Source organism: Asparagus officinalis, chromosome 5 (genome assembly GCF_001876935.1).
Source record: "Asparagus officinalis chromosome 5, Aspof.V1, whole genome shotgun sequence".
In the NCBI taxonomy this organism is placed as follows: Eukaryota; Viridiplantae; Streptophyta; class Magnoliopsida; order Asparagales; family Asparagaceae; genus Asparagus; species Asparagus officinalis.
Window position 1 is genome coordinate 100,765,741 of NC_033798.1, and position 7,829 is coordinate 100,773,569.

A 7,829-nucleotide genomic window follows, 5' to 3' on the forward strand; every position below is an offset into this window, starting at 1 on the left:
AACACATCTTTATCGTCGCCATCATCCCCCTCTAGTGTTATTCCTCCTCCCTTCATCTCTAACTCCTTCAAAAATCAATGCATCTAGCGATGCAAGGAGGGTAGTAGGTGTCGGGAGTAGGTTGAGATTCTGGAGGAAGCAATGCTACAAGGTAATCGAAACCTGCCTTACAGGCCAATGACACCTCAACTTTTCCTAGGGGGCCTTGGCGATACTCCTTTATGATCTCTGACTTATGAGTCTCAGAGTCTAAGAAAGCGAGTCGAGCCTCCAAGGCCTAGACGGTTGCCTGAGTTGCATGGTGAGTCATCCTCTCCTCCTCAAGATCTAGCCTTAGGTTTTGATCATCTAAATGGTCCGACCGAGCTATTTCTTGCGCATCAAGTCGAGCGCACGTCTCAGCCTCATCCTCCTCCACCAAGTATTTAATTCGGCCATCCTACTCGATGATCTTGTGCTAGTAATGGATAATTTCTTCCTTTAGCTTGGTGATGTGGCAGTTTGCTTGGAACGATGCCCTTGAAGCCCCTTGATCATTTCATCCCCCATTTCCAGCTCCCGCCATAGATTGCCTTCATTTTGGCTCCAAGTACATGCTCGGCCTCAAAAGCGGCGACTTTTTTCTCCGTAGCCTCCCTAGCCGCCCTTTGGGTTGCCATAGCATTCTCAAATTCGTCAGGAAGCCTCTGCATGAAAGAGAGCTGAGTAAAGAGCTCTTGTTCAATCATGGCACCCTACAGAAGATAGCCCTTAAGGGCTAAATACAGATCGGTGCTAGGCATCTCCTGCAAGATCTCCACATCCCTCGGGAGCCAAAATTTCTCTAAGGCTCCTAAGGCTCAGACTTGAGCTATCCTTGACGTGAGGACAGAGCTCTTCCTATCGAGAGGCATGGCGGTAACAAACTTGTCATCCTCTAAAAGCTCCTCTTGGTGTGTAGAGGATCCTCTCAGCTCACCAATCAACATGTCTCTGAGCTCGGTCTACTCTTGGATATTGACCTTGGAGATTCAATGGTGAAATAGCCAGCAGAAGCCCCCTTAGACACTAAAGTGGCATCAGTTCTTGGCAGCCCCCCTACCAGTTAGAGTAGAGCTGCCTTGCCTCCCACAGCACTCGATGCCTATTCAGGCGCTCTATCGGGCCTATGGATAGCCTCAGATAAAGGAGTCAGCATTGCCAACTCTCCAGCTCTGGCCTTGGCTGCTAAAAACCCACACAAACTGCTCTTTACAATCCTTATTAAATTTTGGAGCGTCCGACACTAGTTTGCCGCCACCTATGTTGTGGAGGAAATAGTAGGCATCCTTCCTTGACGTTTTGATACCCACAAGGTTGCCCAACAGGTGCATTTCTCGGCTTCACACGCACTCATTGGCAGATCACTAGAAACCCCACCAGAGTGATGATGGCAATTAGGGTGAACTGTGAAGGGGATACCTCCAAGGCGATGCACACATCCCAGAGGAAGAGATGGAGTAGCAGCCGGAGCCCATCCTCCAAATGGGCTAGATAGAGCGGCGATGTATCCTTGCGGTAGTGATGCACTGACTCATCTCTGTTCGGTGCCGACAAAGTGAAAGCCCTAGGGAGGTCATAGTGGTAGTAATACACCTCGAGCTCTTGAGCGCCGATCTAGGAGTGGTAAGGCCACAGGAGATTGATACTCATCTCTTTATGGCCGGTGGTGGAAGTCTGAGAAGCCATGGAAGATCGTCGCTAACTAGGGCAGTGAGCGTTAGAGAGAGAAGATTTAGAAAGAAAAGGAATTAGGGCTCAAGTTCGTGAAGGAAGTCCTCTTCACATCAAAGAGGGATATATATGGATTCTGAATGTGACACGTGATAAAATCAAAACGGCCGACGCCTCCCAGTACGAACGGACATGATTGACATCAAATCTAAGTGGTCTTCTCGAAAAGCAAAGCGTCGCCCTCTTTTACTTCACAACCACTCCACACGAAAAGTGAAACAATAGCTTTACTTGTCAATCAATGACGTCATAAAGTCTTTTCAATAGTGTCCTTTCATTTGCCTAATAAAGGTGCTTTGGAACTCACCAAAATTACAAATGTTCAGATCACAGTCGACACGACTCGTCCCCCCTATGAACCAAAACAACTTGCATAACTGACCCAGAACGCGGTATTAGTCAACCCTTCATGAAGTCGACTCGAAACAATAGAGACGCTCATACTTAGTGAAACTAAGTGTTGTTGCTAAGCCAGTTCTACTCGGCAAGTCCTATGATTAGTTAGGGGACATTTAGAAGTCGAGTCGACCAACTCTGATTCAAGTACTCACCCTCACTTTCATAAATCCAAGACCTATATCCCTAAACCAATAGATCATTATGAAGGCGACATAGACGCTAGGAAAATCAATAGACGATTCGGGACTCAAGGTTTGGTCGACTCATAGTAACAACTTAAAGAATGATTCAAGACAAATAATAATTGATAGATCATGAATACATTTCTGATGAAGTGCGGGGAATTAGGATTAGCTTTAATACCAAACCACTTTTGGGAAGAGGATGACGATGATGATAAACCGGCCCCTCATCTGTTCAGATATGATACAAAAACACGCAGCCTCATGGAGAGATACGGATATGACTTCACACTCGGGGAAGGTCTTTGTTTTGGTCGAGGTCCGTGGGTTCCACCTCGAATGGCTTACATACCAAGAGGAAAGCCCGATAACTATTATAGCCACCGAAGAGGTTTAGGCTATGTCTCCTCATCCGACGACGAGTGTTGCTGGCAGGTCATTGATGAAATTGCTAATAAGAATAAAGACGGATATTCTTCAGATTCTTTAGCCTGGGACTCCGATGCTAGTCTTGGAGAAATGTTCAAAAGGCTAATGTCGAATATGGCTACGGTCGACCCTACCACAATAGAGGAAGATGACCAAATGCCAACTTAGGAAGACCATTGGGTTCATCATCTGAATATGCACTACAGTGATAGATTTGAACAAAGGGAACCCCTACCGAAGATCAAGTAATCTAGGTGAATATGGGCAATGAGGATAATCCAAAGTCAATATTCATTAGCGACAGCCTCCTGCCGGATGAGAAAGAATAGTTGATTGCTCTCATTAGGGAATACATCAATATTTTTGCCTGGAATTACGAGGATATGTCCAAATGTAGCAATGCATCGTCTTAATATTAAACCGGATGTCAAACCTGTCAAACAACAACAAAGATGGTTTCGTCCGTAAATTTTAGAGGCAATTGAGCCCGAAGTTTAAAAGCTTATCGACTCGGGTTTCGCCAGGGAGGAACAACATCCCGAATGGCTTGCTAATATTATCCCGGTCATTAAGAATAATGAGAAAATCAGGATTTGTATCGATTTTAGAGACCTTAACACTGCCTGTTCAAAAGACGATTTCCCTCTTCTCATCACAGATGTTATCATCGACAACACGTGTGGATTCGAGAGAATATCTTTCATGGATGGATTTTTTGGTTATAATCAGATAAAGATGCATCCAGATGATGAAAAACATACCGTGTTTAGAACACCTCTCGGTGTTTTCTGCTATACGGTTATGCCATTCGGATTAAAGAATGCAGGTGCCACATATAAGAGAGCCATTTCAAAGATTTTCCAGGACCATCTCCGGAAGACTGTCAAATGCTACGTGGACGACTTAGTCGTGAAAAGCCATGACAAGAATGATCACATCAAAGACTTAAAGATAATGTTCGACCTGATGCATACTCATCAGTTGAAGATGAATCCTACCAAGTCTTTTTTCGGTATGTCCAGCGGTAAATTCCTTGGATTCATCATCACCACTAAGGGTATTCACATTGACCCTGATAAAGTAAAGGCAATTAATGAGTTGCAACCCTTGAGAAACCTTAAAGAACTCAGAGGATTATAAGGACGGTTGGCTTATATCCGTCAATTTATCTTGAACCTTTCGGAGAAATGTCAACCATTCTCCAGGCTTACAAAGAAAGGTGTATCATTTATGTGGGATGATGCTTGTCAAAAAGCGTTCGAAGATATTAAAGAATATTTCTCAAAACCTCCAGTGCTCGTTGCACTAAAGTCGGGCAAACCGTTCTTGATTTACGTTAAGGTGACGAGCCACTCGTTAAGTGCATTACTTGCACAAGACGATGACAACGATCACGAACAGGCCGTATATTACTTGAGCTGGACCCTCGTAGGTACCGAATCTTAACATCCAATGATTGAGAGGGAGTGTCTCATCTTGGTATTCGCAATTTAAAAGATACGGCATTACTTGGTTGGACAGACTATTTATGTCATCTCCAAGGTTAACCCAATTAGAGTGTTCATGACGCAGCCGGATTTCATGAATTGGCAGCTAGAAAAGTAGGCCTTGCTTCTGTCCCAATACTACCTACACTTTAAGCAACAACAGTCGGTTAAGGGACAATCTATTTGTGATCTCCTGGCAGCTAACCTAACTACGGATACCACCGAGGTATACGACGATCTTCCAGATGAAACCCACGAAGCCAACGTGACTTCCCATCAATAGGTGTGGTGATTGTACTTCGACGGTGCCTCTCGAGCAACTAATGTAGCAAGTGCTCCTGGATGTTCTAAGATTTCCTCCAGAGTTGGAGTTGTCTTAGTTTCCCCAGGAAAACATGTGATGCCTAGAGCCTACTCGCTGACCGAGCCATGCTCGAACAACGTAGCCGAGTATAACACGCTACTTATTGGACTCAGCTTTGCTAAAGAGCTGGGAGTCGAATACCTTGAAGCTTTCGATGTCTCTCAACTGGTAGTTAAACAAGTTCAAGGGGAGTACGAGGTCAAAAAACGGGATTTGATACCATACCATAGGATGGCCGTTGAGATGGCGGAATCGTTCGAATGATTCTTTATTGAATACATTCCACACTTACAGAACGCTTATGCGGATACATTAGCAGCATTAGCAGTATCTCTGGCACAGCCTCCCGAAACAGAATAATTCGTTACGGTGAGAACTCACCAACTCTTCGTACCAATCTACGATGTAGACAATGGAGAAGATGATATTAAAGAAGTGTACTCAACTCAAGTTGAGTTCGAATCCCAAGATTAGCATTTCCCTATCATCGATTACGTCTTGCATGGAATCTTACCAGAAGATGTGAAAGAAAGGAACTCAATCCGACGAAGAACACCGAGATTCTACTATAACACGGAGAGTCGAACGCTATATCATCGGGGGTATGATGGTTTACTATTATGTTACTTATCCACTAAAGAGGCGGAAGAAGTCCTTAGAGAGACGCACGAAGGGGTTTGTAGTACATACCTACCTGGCCCTAAACTTTATGACCGCATCAGAAGGATGGGATATTTCTGGCCCACCATGATAAAAGACACAGTCACATACGCACGGAAGTGTCATGCATGTTAAGTACACGCGAATTATATGCACCAACCCCTAGAGCATTTGTAGCCTTCAGCCACGTCATGGCCTTTCAAAACTTGGGGAATGGATATTATTGGCCCTATAAATCCCACGTCAATCAAAAGCGATCAATTCATTCTGGCAATTACCGATTATTTCTCCAAGTGGGCCGAAGCGATTCCGCTCAAAGAAGTAAAGACGAACAACGTCGTTGCGTTCATTAAGCACCACATTATCTACCAGTATGGTGTCTCAAGGCCAATCATACACGATAACGGTCCTCAGTTTGTCAGTAATACATTCATTAAATTTTGCGAGAAGTTCAAAATTCAAGACGTCCAGTCTACAGCTTATAATCCCACAGCAAACGAATTAGCTGAAGCCTTGAACAAGACTATCATCAAGCGTTTGTCAAGACTTGTGAAGACCAATAAATGAGATTGGAATGGTAAACTCGGCAAAGCTCTATGGGCCTACCGCACCACAGTTCGCACGCCTACTGGCGCAACCCCGTATTCTTTGGTGTACGGATGTGAAGCCGTCCTTCCATTGGAAATTCAAATTTAATCTCTTCGAATCGCTCTCGCGACCCAGATGATGACCGAAAAGCAACATCAAAAACATCTCAAAGAACTTGAAATGCTTGACGAGAAGCGTTTGGAAGCTCAACAACACATCGAGTTCTACCAAGTCAGAATCTCCCGAGCCTTTGACAAAAAGGTTCGACAACGGAGCTTTAAAGAAGAGGACTTGGTCTTAGCTATCCGACGGCCATTAATCCTTAATTCCAAGAAGAAAAGCAAGTTCGAGCCCAAATGGGAAGGACCATTTGTGGCAGAGATAGTCTATTCAAATGGCGCATATCGCCTTAATAATGAGGAAGATGCCCGACTTATGATGCCGATAAACGGTAAGTTCCTGAAGAAGTACTATCATTAGTGCATTCAGGACAACCCATGTATTGGGAAGTTCCCGAAAGAATACTACGTGTGGTATTCTTAGGGATAACCCAGTTGTTATAAAAGTAATAAATAAGAAATCCACACTTGGACTCTGAATGTATTCAAAGTTGAAGTGTATTTTATTGCTGATATCGAATTCACTAATTCTCATGAATTCTTGTGCTGAGGTGAGATTCGACCATTTTGACAGATAGGTGAGATTCGACCATTTCGACAGATCAATCTTTCCTCACAAAATCCCCCAATGATCAAATCAATTGACGGTGGGCCTACCAAAATTTTTATCAGCCAATTCTTGGCAATTTTCAAAACTTGATGTATTAAGTCCTGATCACTTAATATCAAAATCCTCCATCGAGTGGCTAATACAAGTCAGTATTTCTACTGCTATCTGTGTTCTACTCCCATTGCTTTTAGGTCAAACCTATAAAAGTTAGGGCCAAAGCGAGATTCCCTTCGTAATTCCTTCCATGAACGAGGTGTCCACTTTTAAATTGAGCAATCAAACCTATAAAAGTGAGGATTGCCTCCAACCTTACTTGGTCAAACCTATAGATATTTAGGACCAAGATCGGGTCATCCCTTTCGATAAACGAAAGACTTTTACTTTTTCTTTTTCAGCCAAAGCTATAAAAGTTAGGGCCGAAATCAGAATTTCACCTCAATAAATGAGGAACTCTTTTCTTAGATTAAGCAACCAATCCTATAAAAGTTAGGGTTGCTTAAATCTTTCTGATTCTCGGAGTAGAGATCCCACTCCTAGTTTTACCTTTTTGGATTCTGGGGGTGGAGATCCCACCTCGAGTCTCCTTTACAACTGAAGATAGAATATAAAATTCCTTCTCTTCAGTGTTGGGAGATAGAATATAAAATTCTTCCTCTTTTATTTTTGGATTCGTCTTTACCCTAAACAAGATCTGAGAACAGAATATAAAATTCTTCCTCTCCAGCATCGGGTTTGTCTTTACCCTGAGAAAAGACACAATTCTTAATTTCAAATCCGTACACTTTATGCACGAGGAATTTTATCTTGACTCCTAAATAGAGATAAGCCTACTTCTAACACGTGTTGCCAGTTTAGTCTTTTACCGATTGAAAAAGACACCGGAATATAAGTCTGGGGACTTTTATACCGAATCCTAAGTAGGGATGAGTCAGCGCCTAATACGTGTTGCCGGGTGCCGTATTCCCGTAAGAAATAGTGAAGTCTATGTATTCAAAATCATAACACTAAGCCTAAGAGAATTAATTCTCTTAGCATAACGTTACATGTGAAACGGGTGTTAATAATCCACATGCTTGCCCGATTCAAACGGTAATCGGTAAAGGCACATCAAATCCGTTGAAGACTGGGGGTTTGCCAAAAATCCTAAGTCTACGTCTAACATGCGTTGCCAGTTTAGTCTTTCACCGATTGAAAAAGATACCAGAGTCTAAGTCTGGGGAATTCTATCCCGAAGCCTAA